General features: G+C 45.2%; 13 non-coding genes across 13 annotated transcripts; all 13 read right to left on the bottom strand.

Annotated features, from left to right (window-relative positions):
- Positions 1-280: 280 nt before the first annotated feature.
- LOC141195691 (U2 spliceosomal RNA) lies at positions 281-471 on the bottom strand. Its single transcript, XR_012268270.1, has one exon. It is a non-coding gene; the product is annotated as a U2 spliceosomal RNA (small nuclear RNA).
- Positions 472-1,594: 1,123 nt separating this feature from the next.
- Positions 1,595-1,785, bottom strand: LOC141195692 (U2 spliceosomal RNA). Its single transcript, XR_012268271.1, has one exon. It is a non-coding gene; the product is annotated as a U2 spliceosomal RNA (small nuclear RNA).
- Positions 1,786-2,908: 1,123 nt separating this feature from the next.
- LOC141196123 (U2 spliceosomal RNA) lies at positions 2,909-3,099 on the bottom strand. The gene has a single exon (XR_012268689.1). It is a non-coding gene; the product is annotated as a U2 spliceosomal RNA (small nuclear RNA).
- Positions 3,100-4,221: 1,122 nt separating this feature from the next.
- LOC141195972 (U2 spliceosomal RNA) lies at positions 4,222-4,412 on the bottom strand. The gene has a single exon (XR_012268542.1). It is a non-coding gene; the product is annotated as a U2 spliceosomal RNA (small nuclear RNA).
- A 1,122-nt stretch (positions 4,413-5,534) lies between these two features.
- LOC141195965 (U2 spliceosomal RNA) lies at positions 5,535-5,725 on the bottom strand. The gene has a single exon (XR_012268536.1). It is a non-coding gene; the product is annotated as a U2 spliceosomal RNA (small nuclear RNA).
- A 1,122-nt stretch (positions 5,726-6,847) lies between these two features.
- LOC141195693 (U2 spliceosomal RNA) lies at positions 6,848-7,038 on the bottom strand. Its single transcript, XR_012268272.1, has one exon. It is a non-coding gene; the product is annotated as a U2 spliceosomal RNA (small nuclear RNA).
- A 1,121-nt stretch (positions 7,039-8,159) lies between these two features.
- On the bottom strand, positions 8,160-8,350 carry LOC141195695 (U2 spliceosomal RNA). The gene has a single exon (XR_012268273.1). It is a non-coding gene; the product is annotated as a U2 spliceosomal RNA (small nuclear RNA).
- Positions 8,351-9,470: 1,120 nt separating this feature from the next.
- LOC141195696 (U2 spliceosomal RNA) lies at positions 9,471-9,661 on the bottom strand. Its single transcript, XR_012268274.1, has one exon. It is a non-coding gene; the product is annotated as a U2 spliceosomal RNA (small nuclear RNA).
- Positions 9,662-10,783: 1,122 nt separating this feature from the next.
- LOC141196682 (U2 spliceosomal RNA) lies at positions 10,784-10,974 on the bottom strand. Its single transcript, XR_012269082.1, has one exon. It is a non-coding gene; the product is annotated as a U2 spliceosomal RNA (small nuclear RNA).
- Positions 10,975-12,094: 1,120 nt separating this feature from the next.
- LOC141196039 (U2 spliceosomal RNA) lies at positions 12,095-12,285 on the bottom strand. Its single transcript, XR_012268607.1, has one exon. It is a non-coding gene; the product is annotated as a U2 spliceosomal RNA (small nuclear RNA).
- Positions 12,286-13,409: 1,124 nt separating this feature from the next.
- On the bottom strand, positions 13,410-13,600 carry LOC141195697 (U2 spliceosomal RNA). The gene has a single exon (XR_012268275.1). It is a non-coding gene; the product is annotated as a U2 spliceosomal RNA (small nuclear RNA).
- A 1,123-nt stretch (positions 13,601-14,723) lies between these two features.
- On the bottom strand, positions 14,724-14,914 carry LOC141195699 (U2 spliceosomal RNA). Its single transcript, XR_012268277.1, has one exon. It is a non-coding gene; the product is annotated as a U2 spliceosomal RNA (small nuclear RNA).
- A 1,120-nt stretch (positions 14,915-16,034) lies between these two features.
- LOC141195700 (U2 spliceosomal RNA) lies at positions 16,035-16,225 on the bottom strand. Its single transcript, XR_012268278.1, has one exon. It is a non-coding gene; the product is annotated as a U2 spliceosomal RNA (small nuclear RNA).
- Positions 16,226-16,579: the final 354 nt, after the last annotated feature.

Here is a 16,579-nt window from a genome sequence, read left to right on the forward strand (position 1 = left end):
AAATGCTTGCCTAATATGTCTGTTTATCCAAAAGGAAGTATAGAGGGAGAGCTAGATAGATAGCATTGCATTACATTACATTACATGGCAATGCAATGCACAGTTGCTGAAGTTGAACCAAAATGAGCTTGTCATCTGGCTTCTGCAACTTTTAACATGAAAAATCCAATGAGGAGAAGAAAAGCAAAGCCAAAGAGTCCATCCCAAAATCCGACAAACAAGCAAAATGAACAAAAAGCATTGAATTCAATTCTTTCTGATTTTAGAAACTGCATTAAAGAAGGGGTGCACCGGTCCTGGAGATACTGCAATACCAGGTCAATGCGTGGAGTGGACAGAGCAAGCTCTTTTTCCATCTCCCTGTTCTAAAAATCCATTTAATATATGGTCCCCAGATAGGGGACGTATCAGATATTAAACTGATAAGAACAGATACTACACTTGATCTTAGCCAAAAGGCCGAGAAGCGATAACCAGAATTGGTTTCCGACTACGGTGCCACCCAAGGATTCTGAAAAGTCCATTTGTGGAGATGGCCACCTGGACTCCCGTTAAGAAGACATGCTGTCAACCTCTAGATCCCTCACATGCCTGCACTTTTCGGCTTGCTGCTGCTGCAATCCACGCGTTTTAGATCTGCATAACTCCACCTCTTTTAGCACAGTACCCTCAACCCCCGGCTGTTCCCACCCGCCTCAACACCGTTGGAAGGGAGGAGAACCAATTAAGGCGGGGGGGGGGTGGAACGAGCAGCTGTCTACCCTTAGCAGGAGGGTTGCTGATTAATTACCTCTCCTGCTGCTGCTGCTGCTGCTGGCTGTCCAGCAGCAGACTGAAGGTGGCTGCTGCTGTGCGCAGGTATATAAAAGCTCAGAGCCTATTATGACACGCGCAGCCAGCGTTCCATTGCCACATTCCGTCTACTGCAGGCGGGATACCTGGATGGCTGAATGTCACTGAGAAGCTCACAGAGACCGCCATAAGCAACAGTTTAAAAGAATGCCACAGACTAATCAACCAAACTTTTTGGGTTGGTTTCTCTTTTATAGTCTGCAGGCATTAAATGAAAGAAGTCAGTGTTCCAGCAGAGGGAGACAACGTTTCAGAAAAGGCATTGTAGCAAACCAAAAAATAAATTTTAAGCGCAGCAGAGTAACCAGCTCACATACCTGTTAGCTCAGGTGAGTTTAAAAGGCTGCTGTTGATAACAAGGGCATTTGCTAAATAGATGGTGTGTGTGCAACAATATACTGAAAGGTCAATTATATTGTGCAGCTTATCTCACCACCTGTAGTTATTTAGGTGAAAGCTCCAAAATGCTTGCCTAATATGTCTGTTTATCCAAAAGGAAGTATAGAGGGAGAGCTAGATAGATAGCATTGCATTACATTACATTACATGGCAATGCAATGCACAGTTGCTGAAGTTGAACCAAAATGAGCTTGTCATCTGGCTTCTGCAACTTTTAACATGAAAAATCCAATGAGGAGAAGAAAAGCAAAGCCAAAGAGTCCATCCCAAAATCCGACAAACAAGCAAAATGAACAAAAAGCATTGAATTCAATTCTTTCTGATTTTAGAAACTGCATTAAAGAAGGGGTGCACCGGTCCTGGAGATACTGCAATACCAGGTCAATGCGTGGAGTGGACAGAGCAAGCTCTTTTTCCATCTCCCTGTTCTAAAAATCCATTTAATATATGGTCCCCAGATAGGGGACGTATCAGATATTAAACTGATAAGAACAGATACTACACTTGATCTTAGCCAAAAGGCCGAGAAGCGATAACCAGAATTGGTTTCCGACTACGGTGCCACCCAAGGATTCTGAAAAGTCCATTTGTGGAGATGGCCACCTGGACTCCCGTTAAGAAGACATGCTGTCAACCTCTAGATCCCTCACATGCCTGCACTTTTCGGCTTGCTGCTGCTGCAATCCACGCGTTTTAGATCTGCATAACTCCACCTCTTTTAGCACAGTACCCTCAACCCCCGGCTGTTCCCACCCGCCTCAACACCGTTGGAAGGGAGGAGAACCAATTAAGGCGGGGGGGGGGGGGTGGAACGAGCAGCTGTCTACCCTTAGCAGGAGGGTTGCTGATTAATTACCTCTCCTGCTGCTGCTGCTGCTGGCTGTCCAGCAGCAGACTGAAGGTGGCTGCTGCTGTGCGCAGGTATATAAAGGCTCAGAGCCTATTATGACACGCGCAGCCAGCGTTCCATTGCTACATTCCGTCTACTGCAGGCGGGATACCTGGATGGCTGAATGTCACTGAGAAGCTCACAGAGACCGCCATAAGCAACAGTTTAAAAGAATGCCACAGACTAATCAACCAAACTTTTTGGGTTGGTTTCTCTTTTATAGTCTGCAGGCATTAAATGAAAGAAGTCAGTGTTCCAGCAGAGGGAGACAACGTTTCAGAAAAGGCATTGTAGCAAACCAAAAAAGAAATTTTAAGCGCAGCAGAGTAACCAGCTCACATACCTGTTAGCTCAGGTGAGTTTAAAAGGCTGCTGTTGATAACAAGGGCATTTGCTAAATAGATGGTGTGTGTGCAACAATATACTGAAAGGTCAATTATATTGTGCAGCTTATCTCACCACCTGTAGTTATTTAGGTGAAAGCTCCAAAATGCTTGCCTAATATGTCTGTTTATCCAAAAGGAAGTATAGAGGGAGAGCTAGATAGATAGCATTGCATTACATTACATTACATGGCAATGCAATGCACAGTTGCTGAAGTTGAACCAAAATGAGCTTGTCATCTGGCTTCTGCAACTTTTAACATGAAAAATCCAATGAGGAGAAGAAAAGCAAAGCCAAAGAATCCATCCCAAAATCCGACAAACAAGCAAAATGAACAAAAAGCATTGAATTCAATTCTTTCTGATTTTAGAAACTGCATTAAAGAAGGGGTGCACCGGTCCTGGAGATACTGCAATACCAGGTCAATGCGTGAAGTGGACAGAGCAAGCTCTTTTTCCATCTCCCTGTTCTAAAAATCCATTTAATATATGGTCCCCAGATAGGGGACGTATCAGATATTAAACTAATAAGAACAGATACTACACTTGATCTTAGCCAAAAGGCCGAGAAGCGATAACCAGAATTGGTTTCCGACTACGGTGCCACCCAAGGATTCTGAAAAGTCCATTTGTGGAGATGGCCACCTGGACTCCCGTTAAGAAGACATGCTGTCAACCTCTAGATCCCTCACATGCCTGCACTTTTCGGCTTGCTGCTGCTGCAATCCACGCGTTTTAGATCTGCATAACTCCACCTCTTTTAGCACAGTACCCTCAACCCCCGGCTGTTCCCACCCGCCTCAACACCGTTGGAAGGGAGGAGAACCAATTAAGGCGGGGGGGGGGGGTGGAACGAGCAGCTGTCTACCCTTAGCAGGAGGGTTGCTGATTAATTACCTCTCCTGCTGCTGCTGCTGCTGGCTGTCCAGCAGCAGACTGAAGGTGGCTGCTGCTGTGCGCAGGTATATAAAGGCTCAGAGCCTATTATGACACGCGCAGCCAGCGTTCCATTGCCACATTCCGTCTACTGCAGGCGGGATACCTGGATGGCTGAATGTCACTGAGAAGCTCACAGAGACCGCCATAAGCAACAGTTTAAAAGAATGCCACAGACTAATCAACCAAACTTTTTGGGTTGGTTTCTCTTTTATAGTCTGCAGGCATTAAATGAAAGAAGTCAGTGTTCCAGCAGAGGGAGACAACGTTTCAGAAAAGGCATTGTAGCAAACCAAAAAAGAAATTTTAAGCGCAGCAGAGTAACCAGCTCACATACCTGTTAGCTCAGGTGAGTTTAAAAGGCTGCTGTTGATAACAAGGGCATTTGCTAAATAGATGGTGTGTGTGCAACAATATACTGAAAGGTCAATTATATTGTGCAGCTTATCTCACCACCTGTAGTTATTTAGGTGAAAGCTCCAAAATGCTTGCCTAATATGTCTGTTTATCCAAAAGGAAGTATAGAGGGAGAGCTAGATAGATAGCATTGCATTACATTACATTACATGGCAATGCAATGCACAGTTGCTGAATTTGAACCAAAATGAGCTTGTCATCTGGCTTCTGCAACTTTTAACATGAAAAATCCAATGAGGAGAAGAAAAGCAAAGCCAAAGAGTCCATCCCAAAATCCGACAAACAAGCAAAATGAACAAAAAGCATTGAATTCAATTCTTTCTGATTTTAGAAACTGCATTAAAGAAGGGGTGCACCGGTCCTGGAGATACTGCAATACCAGGTCAATGCGTGGAGTGGACAGAGCAAGCTCTTTTTCCATCTCCCTGTTCTAAAAATCCATTTAATATATGGTCCCCAGATAGGGGACGTATCAGATATTAAACTGATAAGAACAGATGCTACACTTGATCTTAGCCAAAAGGCCGAGAAGCGATAACCAGAATTGGTTTCCGACTACGGTGCCACCCAAGGATTCTGAAAAGTCCATTTGTGGAGATGGCCACCTGGACTCCCGTTAAGAAGACATGCTGTCAACCTCTAGATCCCTCACATGCCTGCACTTTTCGGCTTGCTGCTGCTGCAATCCACGCGTTTTAGATCTGCATAACTCCACCTCTTTTAGCACAGTACCCTCAACCCCCGGCTGTTCCCTCCCGCCTCAACACCGTTGGAAGGGAGGAGAACCAATTAAGGCGGGGGGGGGGGGTGGAACGAGCAGCTGTCTACCCTTAGCAGGAGGGTTGCTGATTAATTACCTCTCCTGCTGCTGCTGCTGCTGGCTGTCCAGCAGCAGACTGAAGGTGGCTGCTGCTGTGCGCAGGTATATAAAGGCTCAGAGCCTATTATGACACGCGCAGCCAGCGTTCCATTGCTACATTCCGTCTACTGCAGGCGGGATACCTGGATGGCTGAATGTCACTGAGAAGCTCACAGAGACCGCCATAAGCAACAGTTTAAAAGAATGCCACAGACTAATCAACCAAACTTTTTGGGTTGGTTTCTCTTTTATAGTCTGCAGGCATTAAATGAAAGAAGTCAGTGTTCCAGCAGAGGGAGACAACGTTTCAGAAAAGGCATTGTAGCAAACCAAAAAAGAAATTTTAAGCGCAGCAGAGTAACCAGCTCACATACCTGTTAGCTCAGGTGAGTTTAAAAGGCTGCTGTTGATAACAAGGGCATTTGCTAAATAGATGGTGTGTGTGCAACAATATACTGAAAGGTCAATTATATTGTGCAGCTTATCTCACCACCTGTAGTTATTTAGGTGAAAGCTCCAAAATGCTTGCCTAATATGTCTGTTTATCCAAAAGGAAGTATAGAGGGAGAGCTAGATAGATAGCATTGCATTACATTACATTACATGGCAATGCAATGCACAGTTGCTGAAGTTGAACCAAAATGAGCTTGTCATCTGGCTTCTGCAACTTTTAACATGAAAAATCCAATGAGGAGAAGAAAAGCAAAGCCAAAGAATCCATCCCAAAATCCGACAAACAAGCAAAATGAACAAAAAGCATTGAATTCAATTCTTTCTGATTTTAGAAACTGCATTAAAGAAGGGGTGCACCGGTCCTGGAGATACTGCAATACCAGGTCAATGCGTGGAGTGGACAGAGCAAGCTCTTTTTCCATCTCCCTGTTCTAAAAATCCATTTAATATATGGTCCCCAGATAGGGGACGTATCAGATATTAAACTAATAAGAACAGATACTACACTTGATCTTAGCCAAAAGGCCGAGAAGCGATAACCAGAATTGGTTTCCGACTACGGTGCCACCCAAGGATTCTGAAAAGTCCATTTGTGGAGATGGCCACCTGGACTCCCGTTAAGAAGACATGCTGTCAACCTCTAGATCCCTCACATGCCTGCACTTTTCGGCTTGCTGCTGCTGCAATCCACGCGTTTTAGATCTGCATAACTCCACCTCTTTTAGCACAGTACCCTCAACCCCCGGCTGTTCCCACCCGCCTCAACACCGTTGGAAGGGAGGAGAACCAATTAAGGCGGGGGGGGGGGGTGGAACGAGCAGCTGTCTACCCTTAGCAGGAGGGTTGCTGATTAATTACCTCTCCTGCTGCTGCTGCTGCTGGCTGTCCAGCAGCAGACTGAAGGTGGCTGCTGCTGTGCGCAGGTATATAAAGGCTCAGAGCCTATTATGACACGCGCAGCCAGCGTTCCATTGCCACATTCCGTCTACTGCAGGCGGGATACCTGGATGGCTGAATGTCACTGAGAAGCTCACAGAGACCGCCATAAGCAACAGTTTAAAAGAATGCCACAGACTAATCAACCAAACTTTTTGGGTTGGTTTCTCTTTTATAGTCTGCAGGCATTAAATGAAAGAAGTCAGTGTTCCAGCAGAGGGAGACAACGTTTCAGAAAAGGCATTGTAGCAAACCAAAAAAGAAATTTTAAGCGCAGCAGAGTAACCAGCTCACATACCTGTTAGCTCAGGTGAGTTTAAAAGGCTGCTGTTGATAACAAGGGCATTTGCTAAATAGATGGTGTGTGTGCAACAATATACTGAAAGGTCAATTATATTGTGCAGCTTATCTCACCACCTGTAGTTATTTAGGTGAAAGCTCCAAAATGCTTGCCTAATATGTCTGTTTATCCAAAAGGAAGTATAGAGGGAGAGCTAGATAGATAGCATTGCATTACATTACATTACATGGCAATGCAATGCACAGTTGCTGAATTTGAACCAAAATGAGCTTGTCATCTGGCTTCTGCAACTTTTAACATGAAAAATCCAATGAGGAGAAGAAAAGCAAAGCCAAAGAGTCCATCCCAAAATCCGACAAACAAGCAAAATGAACAAAAAGCATTGAATTCAATTCTTTCTGATTTTAGAAACTGCATTAAAGAAGGGGTGCACCGGTCCTGGAGATACTGCAATACCAGGTCAATGCGTGGAGTGGACAGAGCAAGCTCTTTTTCCATCTCCCTGTTCTAAAAATCCATTTAATATATGGTCCCCAGATAGGGGACGTATCAGATATTAAACTGATAAGAACAGATACTACACTTGATCTTAGCCAAAAGGCCGAGAAGCGATAACCAGAATTGGTTTCCGACTACGGTGCCACCCAAGGATTCTGAAAAGTCCATTTGTGGAGATGGCCACCTGGACTCCCGTTAAGAAGACATGCTGTCAACCTCTAGATCCCTCACATGCCTGCACTTTTCGGCTTGCTGCTGCTGCAATCCACGCGTTTTAGATCTGCATAACTCCACCTCTTTTAGCACAGTACCCTCAACCCCCGGCTGTTCCCACCCGCCTCAACACCGTTGGAAGGGAGGAGAACCAATTAAGGCGGGGGGGGGGGTGGAACGAGCAGCTGTCTACCCTTAGCAGGAGGGTTGCTGATTAATTACCTCTCCTGCTGCTGCTGCTGCTGGCTGTCCAGCAGCAGACTGAAGGTGGCTGCTGCTGTGCGCAGGTATATAAAGGCTCAGAGCCTATTATGACACGCGCAGCCAGCGTTCCATTGCCACATTCCGTCTACTGCAGGCGGGATACCTGGATGGCTGAATGTCACTGAGAAGCTCACAGAGACCGCCATAAGCAACAGTTTAAAAGAATGCCACAGACTAATCAACCAAACTATTTGGGTTGGTTTCTCTTTTATAGTCTGCAGGCATTAAATGAAAGAAGTCAGTGTTCCAGCAGAGGGAGACAACGTTTCAGAAAAGGCATTGTAGCAAACCAAAAAAGAAATTTTAAGCGCAGCAGAGTAACCAGCTCACATACCTGTTAGCTCAGGTGAGTTTAAAAGGCTGCTGTTGATAACAAGGGCATTTGCTAAATAGATGGTGTGTGTGCAACAATATACTGAAAGGTCAATTATATTGTGCAGCTTATCTCACCACCTGTAGTTATTTAGGTGAAAGCTCCAAAATGCTTGCCTAATATGTCTGTTTATCCAAAAGGAAGTATAGAGGGAGAGCTAGATAGATAGCATTGCATTACATTACATTACATGGCAATGCAATGCACAGTTGCTGAAGTTGAACCAAAATGAGCTTGTCATCTGGCTTCTGCAACTTTTAACATGAAAAATCCAATGAGGAGAAGAAAAGCAAAGCCAAAGAGTCCATCCCAAAATCCGACAAACAAGCAAAATTAACAAAAAGCATTGAATTCAATTCTTTCTGATTTTAGAAACTGCATTAAAGAAGGGGTGCACCGGTCCTGGAGATACTGCAATACCAGGTCAATGCGTGGAGTGGACAGAGCAAGCTCTTTTTCCATCTCCCTGTTCTAAAAATCCATTTAATATATGGTCCCCAGATAGGGGACGTATCAGATATTAAACTGATAAGAACAGATACTACACTTGATCTTAGCCAAAAGGCCGAGAAGCGATAACCAGAATTGGTTTCCGACTACGGTGCCACCCAAGGATTCTGAAAAGTCCATTTGTGGAGATGGCCACCTGGACTCCCGTTAAGAAGACATGCTGTCAACCTCTAGATCCCTCACATGCCTGCACTTTTCGGCTTGCTGCTGCTGCAATCCACGCGTTTTAGATCTGCATAACTCCACCTCTTTTAGCACAGTACCCTCAACCCCCGGCTGTTCCCACCCGCCTCAACACCGTTGGAAGGGAGGAGAACCAATTAAGGCGGGGGGGGGGTGGAACGAGCAGCTGTCTACCCTTAGCAGGAGGGTTGCTGATTAATTACCTCTCCTGCTGCTGCTGCTGCTGGCTGTCCAGCAGCAGACTGAAGGTGGCTGCTGCTGTGCGCAGGTATATAAAGGCTCAGAGCCTATTATGACACGCGCAGCCAGCGTTCCATTGCCACATTCCGTCTACTGCAGGCGGGATACCTGGATGGCTGAATGTCACTGAGAAGCTCACAGAGACCGCCATAAGCAACAGTTTAAAAGAATGCCACAGACTAATCAACCAAACTTTTTGGGTTGGTTTCTCTTTTATAGTCTGCAGGCATTAAATGAAAGAAGTCAGTGTTCCAGCAGAGGGAGACAACGTTTCAGAAAAGGCATTGTAGCAAACCAAAAAAGAAATTTTAAGCGCAGCAGAGTAACCAGCTCACATACCTGTTAGCTCAGGTGAGTTTAAAAGGCTGCTGTTGATAACAAGGGCATTTGCTAAATAGATGGTGTGTGTGCAACAATATACTGAAAGGTCAATTATATTGTGCAGCTTATCTCACCACCTGTAGTTATTTAGGTGAAAGCTCCAAAATGCTTGCCTAATATGTCTGTTTATCCAAAAGGAAGTATAGAGGGAGAGCTAGATAGATAGCATTGCATTACATTACATTACATGGCAATGCAATGCACAGTTGCTGAAGTTGAACCAAAATGAGCTTGTCATCTGGCTTCTGCAACTTTTAACATGAAAAATCCAATGAGGAGAAGAAAAGCAAAGCCAAAGAGTCCATCCCAAAATCCGACAAACAAGCAAAATGAACAAAAAGCATTGAATTCAATTCTTTCTGATTTTAGAAACTGCATTAAAGAAGGGGTGCACCGGTCCTGGAGATACTGCAATACCAGGTCAATGCGTGGAGTGGACAGAGCAAGCTCTTTTTCCATCTCCCTGTTCTAAAAATCCATTTAATATATGGTCCCCAGATAGGGGACGTATCAGATATTAAACTGATAAGAACAGATACTACACTTGATCTTAGCCAAAAGGCCGAGAAGCGATAACCAGAATTGGTTTCCGACTACGGTGCCACCCAAGGATTCTGAAAAGTCCATTTGTGGAGATGGCCACCTGGACTCCCGTTAAGAAGACATGCTGTCAACCTCTAGATCCCTCACATGCCTGCACTTTTCGGCTTGCTGCTGCTGCAATCCACGCGTTTTAGATCTGCATAACTCCACCTCTTTTAGCACAGTACCCCCAACCCCCGGCTGTTCCCACCCGCCTCAACACCGTTGGAAGGGAGGAGAACCAATTAAGGCGGGGGGGGGGGGTGGAACGAGCAGCTGTCTACCCTTAGCAGGAGGGTTGCTGATTAATTACCTCTCCTGCTGCTGCTGCTGCTGGCTGTCCAGCAGCAGACTGAAGGTGGCTGCTGCTGTGCGCAGGTATATAAAGGCTCAGAGCCTATTATGACACGCGCAGCCAGCGTTCCATTGCCACATTCCGTCTACTGCAGGCGGGATACCTGGATGGCTGAATGTCACTGAGAAGCTCACAGAGACCGCCATAAGCAACAGTTTAAAAGAATGCCACAGACTAATCAACCAAACTTTTTGGGTTGGTTTCTCTTTTATATTCTGCAGGCATTAAATGAAAGAAGTCAGTGTTCCAGCAGAGGGAGACAACGTTTCAGAAAAGGCATTGTAGCAAACCAAAAAAGAAATTTTAAGCGCAGCAGAGTAACCAGCTCACATACCTGTTAGCTCAGGTGAGTTTAAAAGGCTGCTGTTGATAACAAGGGCATTTGCTAAATAGATGGTGTGTGTGCAACAATATACTGAAAGGTCAATTATATTGTGCAGCTTATCTCACCACCTGTAGTTATTTAGGTGAAAGCTCCAAAATGCTTGCCTAATATGTCTGTTTATCCAAAAGGAAGTATAGAGGGAGAGCTAGATAGATAGCATTGCATTACATTACATTACATGGCAATGCAATGCACAGTTGCTGAAGTTGAACCAAAATGAGCTTGTCATCTGGCTTCTGCAACTTTTAACATGAAAAATCCAATGAGGAGAAGAAAAGCAAAGCCAAAGAGTCTATCCCAAAATCCGACAAACAAGCAAAATGAACAAAAAGCATTGAATTCAATTCTTTCTGATTTTAGAAACTGCATTAAAGAAGGGGTGCACCGGTCCTGGAGATACTGCAATACCAGGTCAATGCGTGGAGTGGACAGAGCAAGCTCTTTTTCCATCTCCCTGTTCTAAAAATCCATTTAATATATTGTCCCCAGATAGGGGACGTATCAGATATTAAACTGATAAGAACAGATACTACACTTGATCTTAGCCAAAAGGCCGAGAAGCGATAACCAGAATTGGTTTCCGACTACGGTGCCACCCAAGGATTCTGAAAAGTCCATTTGTGGAGATGGCCACCTGGACTCCCGTTAAGAAGACATGCTGTCAACCTCTAGATCCCTCACATGCCTGCACTTTTCGGCTTGCTGCTGCTGCAATCCACGCGTTTTAGATCTGCATAACTCCACCTCTTTTAGCACAGTACCCTCAACCCCCGGCTGTTCCCACCCGCCTCAACACCGTTGGAAGGGAGGAGAACCAATTAAGGCGGGGGGGGGGGTGGAACGAGCAGCTGTCTACCCTTAGCAGGAGGGTTGCTGATTAATTACCTCTCCTGCTGCTGCTGCTGCTGGCTGTCCAGCAGCAGACTGAAGGTGGCTGCTGCTGTGCGCAGGTATATAAAGGCTCAGAGCCTATTATGACACGCGCAGCCAACGTTCCATTGCCACATTCCGTCTACTGCAGGCGGGATACCTGGATGGCTGAATGTCACTGAGAAGCTCACAGAGACCGCCATAAGCAACAGTTTAAAAGAATGCCACAGACTAATCAACCAAACTTTTTGGGTTGGTTTCTCTTTTATAGTCTGCAGGCATTAAATGAAAGAAGTCAGTGTTCCAGCAGAGGGAGACAACGTTTCAGAAAAGGCATTGTAGCAAACCAAAAAAGAAATTTTAAGCGCAGCAGAGTAACCAGCTCACATACCTGTTAGCTCAGGTGAGTTTAAAAGGCTGCTGTTGATAACAAGGGCATTTGCTAAATAGATGGTGTGTGTGCAACAATATACTGAAAGGTCAATTATATTGTGCAGCTTATCTCACCACCTGTAGTTATTTAGGTGAAAGCTCCAAAATGCTTGCCTAATATGTCTGTTTATCCAAAAGGAAGTATAGAGGGAGAGCTAGATAGATAGCATTGCATTACATTACATTACATGGCAATGCAATGCACAGTTGCTGAAGTTGAACCAAAATGAGCTTGTCATCTGGCTTCTGCAACTTTAACATGAAAAATCCAATGAGGAGAAGAAAAGCAAAGCCAAAGAGTCCATCCCAAAATCCGACAAACAAGCAAAATGAACAAAAAGCATTGAATTCAATTCTTTCTGATTTTAGAAACTGCATTAAAGAAGGGGTGCACCGGTCCTGGAGATACTGCAATACCAGGTCAATGCGTGGAGTGGACAGAGCAAGCTCTTTTTCCATCTCCCTGTTCTAAAAATCCATTTAATATATGGTCCTCAGATAGGGGACGTATCAGATATTAAACTGATAAGAACAGATACTACACTTGATCTTAGCCAAAAGGCCGAGAAGCGATAACCAGAATTGGTTTCCGACTACGGTGCCACCCAAGGATTCTGAAAAGTCCATTTGTGGAGATGGCCACCTGGACTCCCGTTAAGAAGACATGCTGTCAACCTCTAGATCCCTCACATGCCTGCACTTTTCGGCTTGCTGCTGCTGCAATCCACGCGTTTTAGATCTGCATAACTCCACCTCTTTTAGCACAGTACCCTCAACCCCCGGCTGTTCCCACCCGCCTCAACACCGTTGGAAGGGAGGAGAACCAATTAAGGCGGGGGGGGGGGGGGTGGAACGAGCAGCTGTCTACCCTTAGCAGGAGGGTTGCTGATTAATTACCTCTCCTGCTGCTGCTGCTGCTGGCTGTCCAGCAGCAGACTGAAGGTGGCTGCTGCTGTGCGCAGGTATATAAAGGCTCAGAGCCTATTATGACACGCGCAGCCAGCGTTCCATTGCCACATTCCGTCTACTGCAGGCGGGATACCTGGATGGCTGAATGTCACTGAGAAGCTCACAGAGACCGCCATAAGCAACAGTTTAAAAGAATGCCACAGACTAATCAACCAAACTTTTTGGGTTGGTTTCTCTTTTATAGTCTGCAGGCATTAAATGAAAGAAGTCAGTGTTCCAGCAGAGGGAGACAACGTTTCAGAAAAGGCATTGTAGCAAACCAAAAAAGAAATTTTAAGCGCAGCAGAGTAACCAGCTCACATACCTGTTAGCTCAGGTGAGTTTAAAAGGCTGCTGTTGATAACAAGGGCATTTGCTAAATAGATGGTGTGTGTGCAACAATATACTGAAAGGTCAATTATATTGTGCAGCTTATCTCACCACCTGTAGTTATTTAGGTGAAAGCTCCAAAATGCTTGCCTAATATGTCTGTTTATCCAAAAGGAAGTATAGAGGGAGAGCTAGATAGATAGCATTGCATTACATTACATTACATGGCAATGCAATGCACAGTTGCTGAAGTTGAACCAAAATGAGCTTGTCATCTGGCTTCTGCAACTTTTAACATGAAAAATCCAATGAGGAGAAGAAAAGCAAAGCCAAAGAGTCCATCCCAAAATCCGACAAACAAGCAAAATGAACAAAAAGCATTGAATTCAATTCTTTCTGATTTTAGAAACTGCATTAAAGAAGGGGTGCACCGGTCCTGGAGATACTGCAATACCAGGTCAATGCGTGGAGTGGACAGAGCAAGCTCTTTTTCCATCTCCCTGTTCTAAAAATCCATTTAATATATGGTCCCCAGATAGGGGACGTATCAGATATTAAACTGATAAGAACAGATACTACACTTGATCTTAGCCAAAAGGCCGAGAAGCGATAACCAGAATTGGTTTCCGACTACGGTGCCACCCAAGGATTCTGAAAAGTCCATTTGTGGAGATGGCCACCTGGACTCCCGTTAAGAAGACATGCTGTCAACCTCTAGATCCCTCACATGCCTGCACTTTTCGGCTTGCTGCTGCTGCAATCCACGCGTTTTAGATCTGCATAACTCCACCTCTTTTAGCACAGTACCCTCAACCCCCGGCTGTTCCCACACGCCTCAACACCGTTGGAAGGGAGGAGAACCAATTAAGGCGGGGGGGGGGGGGTGGAACGACCAGCTGTCTACCCTTAGCAGGAGGGTTGCTGATTAATTACCTCTCCTGCTGCTGCTGCTGCTGGCTGTCCAGCAGCAGACTGAAGGTGGCTGCTGCTGTGCGCAGGTATATAAAGGCTCAGAGCCTATTATGACACGCGCAGCCAGCGTTCCATTGCCACATTCCGTCTACTGCAGGCGGGATACCTGGATGGCTGAATGTCACTGAGAAGCTCACAGAGACCGCCATAAGCAACAGTTTAAAAGAATGCCACAGACTAATCAACCAAACTTTTTGGGTTGGTTTCTCTTTTATAGTCTGCAGGCATTAAATGAAAGAAGTCAGTGTTCCAGCAGAGGGAGACAACGTTTCAGAAAAGGCATTGTAGCAAACCAAAAAATAAATTTTAAGCGCAGCAGAGTAACCAGCTCACATACCTGTTAGCTCAGGTGAGTTTAAAAGGCTGCTGTTGATAACAAGGGCATTTGCTAAATAGATGGTGTGTGTGCAACAATATACTGAAAGGTCAATTATATTGTGCAGCTTATCTCACCACCTGTAGTTATTTAGGTGAAAGCTCCAAAATGCTTGCCTAATATGTCTGTTTATCCAAAAGGAAGTATAGAGGGAGAGCTAGATAGATAGCATTGCATTACATTACATTACATGGCAATGCAATGCACAGTTGCTGAAGTTGAACCAAAATGAGCTTGTCATCTGGCTTCTGCAACTTTTAGCATGAAAAATGCAATGAGGAGAAGAAAAGCAAAGCCAAAGAGTCCATCCCAAAATCCGACAAACAAGCAAAATGAACAAAAAGCATTGAATTCAATTCTTTCTGATTTTAGAAACTGCATTAAAGAAGGGGTGCACCGGTCCTGGAGATACTGCAATACCAGGTCAATGCGTGGAGTGGACAGAGCAAGCTCTTTTTCCATCTCCCTGTTCTAAAAATCCATTTAATATATGGTCCCCAGATAGGGGACGTATCAGATATTAAACTGATAAGAACAGATACTACACTTGATCTTAGCCAAAAGGCCGAGAAGCGATAACCAGAATTGGTTTCCGACTACGGTGCCACCCAAGGATTCTGAAAAGTCCATTTGTGGAGATGGCCACCTGGACTCCCGTTAAGAAGACATGCTGTCAACCTCTAGATCCCTCACATGCCTGCACTTTTCGGCTTGCTGCTGCTGCAATCCACGCATTTTAGATCTGCATAACTCCACCTCTTTTAGCACAGTACCCTCAACCCCCGGCTGTTCCCACCCGCCTCAACACCGTTGGAAGGGAGGAGAACCAATTAAGGCGGGGGGGGGGTGGAACGAGCAGCTGTCTACCCTTAGCAGGAGGGTTGCTGATTAATTACCTCTCCTGCTGCTGCTGCTGCTGGCTGTCCAGCAGCAGACTGAAGGTGGCTGCTGCTGTGCGCAGGTATATAAAGGCTCAGAGCCTATTATGACACGCGCAGCCAGCGTTCCATTGCCACATTCCGTCTACTGCAGGCGGGATACCTGGATGGCTGAATGTCACTGAGAAGCTCACAGAGACCGCCATAAGCAACAGTTTAAAAGAATGCCACAGACTAATCAACCAAACTTTTTGGGTTGGTTTCTCTTTTATAGTCTGCAGGCATTAAATGAAAGAAGTCAGTGTTCCAGCAGAGGGAGACAACGTTTCAGAAAAGGCATTGTAGCAAACCAAAAAAGAAATTTTAAGCGCAGCAGAGTAACCAGCTCACATACCTGTTAGCTCAGGTGAGTTTAAAAGGCTGCTGTTGATAACAAGGGCATTTGCTAAATAGATGGTGTGTGTGCAACAATATACTGAAAGGTCAATTATATTGTGCAGCTTATCTCACCACCTGTAGTTATTTAGGTGAAAGCTCCAAAATGCTTGCCTAATATGTCTGTTTATCCAAAAGGAAGTATAGAGGGAGAGCTAGATAGATAGCATTGCATTACATTACATTACATGGCAATGCAATGCACAGTTGCTGAAGTTGAACCAAAATGAGCTTGTCATCTGGCTTCTGCAACTTTTAACATGAAAAATCCAATGAGGAGAAGAAAAGCAAAGCCAAAGAGTCCATCCCAAAATCCGACAAACAAGCAAAATGAACAAAAAGCATTGAATTCAATTCTTTCTGATTTTAGAAACTGCATTAAAGAAGGGGTGCACCGGTCCTGGAGATACTGCAATACCAGGTCAATGCGTGGAGTGGACAGAGCAAGCTCTTTTTCCATCTCCCTGTTCTAAAAATCCATTTAATATATGGTCCCCAGATAGGGGACGTATCAGATATTAAACTGATAAGAACAGATACTACACTTGATCTTAGCCAAAAGGCCGAGAAGCGATAACCAGAATTGGTTTCCGACTACGGTGCCACCCAAGGATTCTGAAAAGTCCATTTGTGGAGATGGCCACCTGGACTCCCGTTAAGAAGACATGCTGTCAACCTCTAGATCCCTCACATGCCTGCACTTTTCGGCTTGCTGCTGCTGCAATCCACGCGTTTTAGATCTGCATAACTCCACCTCTTTTAGCACAGTACCCTCAACCCCCGGCTGTTCCCACCCGCCTCAACACCGTTGGAAGGGAGGAGAACCAATTAAGGCGGGGGGGGGGGGGTGGAACGAGCAGCTGTCTACCCTTAGCAGGAGGGTTGCTGATTAATTACCTCTCCTGCTGCTGCTGCTGCTGGCTGTCCAG

This window comes from Phyllobates terribilis, unplaced genomic scaffold, assembly GCF_046119375.1.
Source record: "Phyllobates terribilis strain yellow unplaced genomic scaffold, ASM4611937v1 Scaffold_74__1_contigs__length_7073193, whole genome shotgun sequence".
NCBI classification, from domain to species: Eukaryota; Metazoa; Chordata; class Amphibia; order Anura; family Dendrobatidae; genus Phyllobates; species Phyllobates terribilis.